Raw genomic sequence first — 4,303 nt, 5'->3', positions numbered from 1 at the left:
AGGACCAATCATAATACTTAGACTGACTGAAAGCATTTCTGAATTTGTCCTCAGTCTCAACCAATTTCAATTTAACTACTATGACGCTGATGCAAAGCACCGAGTAGCGCCCCCCAGTGGTGCATATTTGTTAAACGTGAGTGAGTAAGTGTGATAGCCCTTTTCTACTGTGGAAAGAACTCTGGTTCTTGAACTGGTTCCATTCAGGATTGCTGGCACCTTGGTGCTGTTCAGGGAACCAAGGATAAGTCATCAGCGAGCAGGGTTACTCGGTTATTACTGTGGCTGATCCAGTGCCATAATAGAATCAGGACAGAGTTGTGGTTATTCACTGTTTACAGCTGGGTCAGATCAGAATCAATTTATGTTTGTGGAAATGTGCCAGACCTTTTCAAATTAGGTTCAAACGGAAAAGGTCTGAGTGAGCTAGAAGCCAGTTCCATGAGTTATTGTCTTATGTAAAAGCTTTCCACTCTAATAACAAGAAAACAGGACATTTATGCAAAATAAAAGTGCACCCTTGTGGGTTAATCCCAAAATGTATGTGATAAATAATGCCCATTTTGGTGCAATTACTGCCAAATAAAATTGTTAAGATATAAACATTTAAAAAGTATACAAATATAATAAGTCAATGTGGTTTGATGTTCAATATGAAATTCAGGTTTAAAGATACGGTGGTAGAAATAAGGACCTAGTATAAAATTTAGGATACCTGTTTCTTTACAGCAAGTACACAGTCGACACTGATGTGGAGCGCTGACTAGAGACCCTTGTGGAACATTTTTCTTAGACATCAGTTAGTAAGTGAGTGAGGGAACTAGAAACCCATCCATGAGATTCTACCAGTCTATGGACACAAGTGGTCATTTCCTTGTGGGCAGTCTCTAAATGTATGTGAGAAATATCAGCCTTTCTGGAGCAATTTCTAAACGGGAATAGGTATGAGTTAGTCAGTCCATAATTTGCTTCTCATGTAAAAACACAATGTTCTCTAATAATGTCTAAATAACTTTATTTTTTAAAAAATATATTCATATTCAGTATAAACCTCCTAATAATTTTTAAGTGTCTTAGATGTGACACTAAATCCTCATTCAATACACGCTATGATTATGCAGTTAGTCTCTGTCTCAGTTTCCAGACACTGCTCAGTCGCTTATCTGACACTCCAAAGCTCTGCCCCCCCCAAAGTTGAGGGGATTGGTCCCTTACCCTCGTTGTCTGAATTTGAGACTGTGTTTAGAGCACTGTAGTCTTTTAACATATAAAGCACACCACACTGACATTTTAACAAGATGATCTTTAAAAAGCCTGATTGTCTATTGAAGGGTTTAATGGCAATGTTCACGATTGTAATCAAAAAACACTTTTTATAAATTTCATTTAATTTATAAATGTTATACATTTTCTTACTATTTGCTAGCTCTCCAGTCTCTTTGCATGCTCAAAACCAATGTGTTTACAAAGCCTAAGTGTCTGTAAATTAGTAACAAAACGAACTGTCTTGGTTCCGTATGCTAGACTTTCTCTCTCTCCCTCTCTGCTCTCTGCAAAGGCATCTGGAGTATTTAGATAACGGAGAGAACTCCAAATTTTGAAAAGCATGAACCGAGATGAGGATATTGCCCTATTCCTTCTCCATAAGTGGGTAATATTGATTCATTTTTGCTGTTTTGGATCACTTAATGTGGAAATGTCTCCAAATTCATGAAACAGCTAAATACATTACTGAAAGTGCTGCAAAACGTAACAACTCAATGTCAGTCACCCCAGTTCTCTCTAATAAAAGTTAAAAGGGAAAATGTGACTTAATCTCTTTTAGTTTACTGGCGTAACATTTATAATATCAGTAGACAAAGAAAGTCAAGAGTCTTATTTGACACACATGCTCTTACTATTATCACTTCACCTCATGTTCTCCAAAATTTACACAATATTTTAATTCAATCAAGCACATTTTATTTACATTTGCTTATAACAGACTTTGCCACAAAGCATTTTAAAAATTGGATCCAGACATGGGTTTAGAGCAATAGTAAAGATATGAAGACAAAACAAAGAGAGGAACCCAGATTTTTGTCTTCTGGATTATTCAAATTATTATACTTTTAAGTTAGGTCTGGAGTATGTAAATGGTTAAAAGTCAAGTCAAGGCAAGTTTATTTTTAGAGCACCCTTCATACACACTAGCAATACAAAGTGCTTTATAGAAGTAGGACAGGGAAAGTACAAATATATTACAGCAGTGAAACAAATAAAAGAGGAGCATAAACATTTAAAGCATAATATAATAAATAAAATGTAACAAATAAAATAAGATTATAAAACCCAATTTTAAATAACACAAAAAATGCAATTATAATAAAATAATTAAAATCGTGCAAGAACTGTAAGAAGAATATGAATACGATTTTTTCGAACCAAAAAAAAAATATTATTTAGTATGATACGCACAATGCTAGGAGACAATAAGTTCAGAAACAATGTAGTCATGTTAATGTTGTTGTTGATTAGTGTACAAAAAAAATAGTTTTGCTTGTGACATAATTCATGTTTCAAAATGGCTTCCGTTTTTAGTTGTGAGACTGTAATTTATACATTGCATAAAATCACATAGGGGGCGGCACGGTGGCGCAGCAGGTAGTGTCGCAGTCACACAGCTCCAGGGGCCTGGAGGTTGTGGGTTCGATTCCCGCTCCGGGTGACTGTCTGTGAGGAGTTGGTGTGTTCTCCCCGTGTCTGCGTAGGTTTCCTCCGGGTGCTCCGGTTTCCTCCCCCAGTCCAAAAACACACGTTGCAGGTGGCGACTCGAAAGTGTCCGTGAATGTGTGTGTGTGTGTTGCCCTGTGAGGGACTGGCGTCCCCTCCAGGGTGTATTCCGGCCTTGCGCCCGATGATTCCAGGTGGGCCCTGGGACCCTAGATTGGATAAGCGGTTACAGATAATGGATGGATGGATAAAATCACATAGGGAGGCATGGAGGCACAACAGGTAGTGTGGCTGTTTCATAGGTCCAGAGATTTGGTGTTGTGGGCTCAATACCCACTTCAGGTCACTGTCTGTGAGGAGTTTTGTGTGTTCTCCCTGTATCTGCATGGGTTTCCTCCAGGTGCACTGGTGTCCTCCAACATTAGGGTGACCAGACGTCCTCTTTAACCCAGACATGTCCTCTTTTTTAGACTTAAAAATGTCCGGGCAGAGCTTACATAGAATTTTGAGAAGCATTTCGTTCACAAACTAGTCCCGCCCTCCCCTACTCCGTTTGGTTCGCTTGAGTGAGAAGGGGGAGTGGTGGAAGTAGCCTAAAATCTTCAGATTGCACGGTCTGACTGTAGAGCTACCGTTATTGGTCGATAACCTTCTCTGTAAACATTTAATTGGTCAGTTAGTAGTCCTTGTTTACATCAGGCAAAGTTCATGTACCTACCCTCATCTCGAGCAGCTATGCTGAAACATAAATGTAAGTTCTCAGATGAATTAAAAAAGAAATTCCCATGTTTTCCCATGTGTAGCAAATATAGGTGTAAAGGACTTCAAAGCACACATAGGTTCAGCTAAGCATACAACGGCAGCGAGGGGCGAGAGCTCATCACACCCCCCAAACCCCCAGGCTTGAAGTTTGCAAAATGTTAATTGGTACCCCTTAGCTGCATTAGCCTCATAGCTAGCACTTCAATTTCAGCCAATGTGCTGATGGGCTGTTGTTTTTTTTTTTTGTTAGTTTTTTTGAGGGCATGTAGTGATCATAGCAATATCTGTGACTCCTGCAGGTCTAACTATATCAGCACAACTACAAAACCATAACCATAAGGTTGCATTAACATGAGGGCACCCCAAGACTCCAGCATTCCACTGCCAAAAAAACATGAATAGGCACGTAACACTGACAGAATGACCTATGAATATCCTATGCCAGTCATTAGAGCTTCACATAGGGCCTAGCTCACTCACTTCCTACAACAACCACAAAATTTCTGCTATCAACTATCATTGAACATTTAAAAGAAAGCTATGTAATAAATTATGGCTTTAAAATAACTGTGATGCTTCACTGACCTGTAATAGGGAGAATAGAGCTTAGGTAATTGCTACTCTCAGACTCAGCACTGAGGAAATTGCACTATGTGACTTTTGGAGGAGGATAGAAAACTCCCCTCACCAATGATTTCAGTATTTCAGTAAAAGAATTATGAAGGGGAGCCCAGGAGAAAAAAAAAGTTACCTAGCGTTTCTTTAAAATTACAGCTACAAAATAATTGTGATGTTTCAATGACCTGTAATAGGGAAAATAGAGCCTCTG

The sequence above is a fragment of the Hoplias malabaricus genome, chromosome 6 (assembly GCF_029633855.1).
Source record: "Hoplias malabaricus isolate fHopMal1 chromosome 6, fHopMal1.hap1, whole genome shotgun sequence".
Lineage (NCBI taxonomy): Eukaryota > Metazoa > Chordata > Actinopteri > Characiformes > Erythrinidae > Hoplias > Hoplias malabaricus.
Note: the sequence above shows the minus strand (reverse complement) of the source record.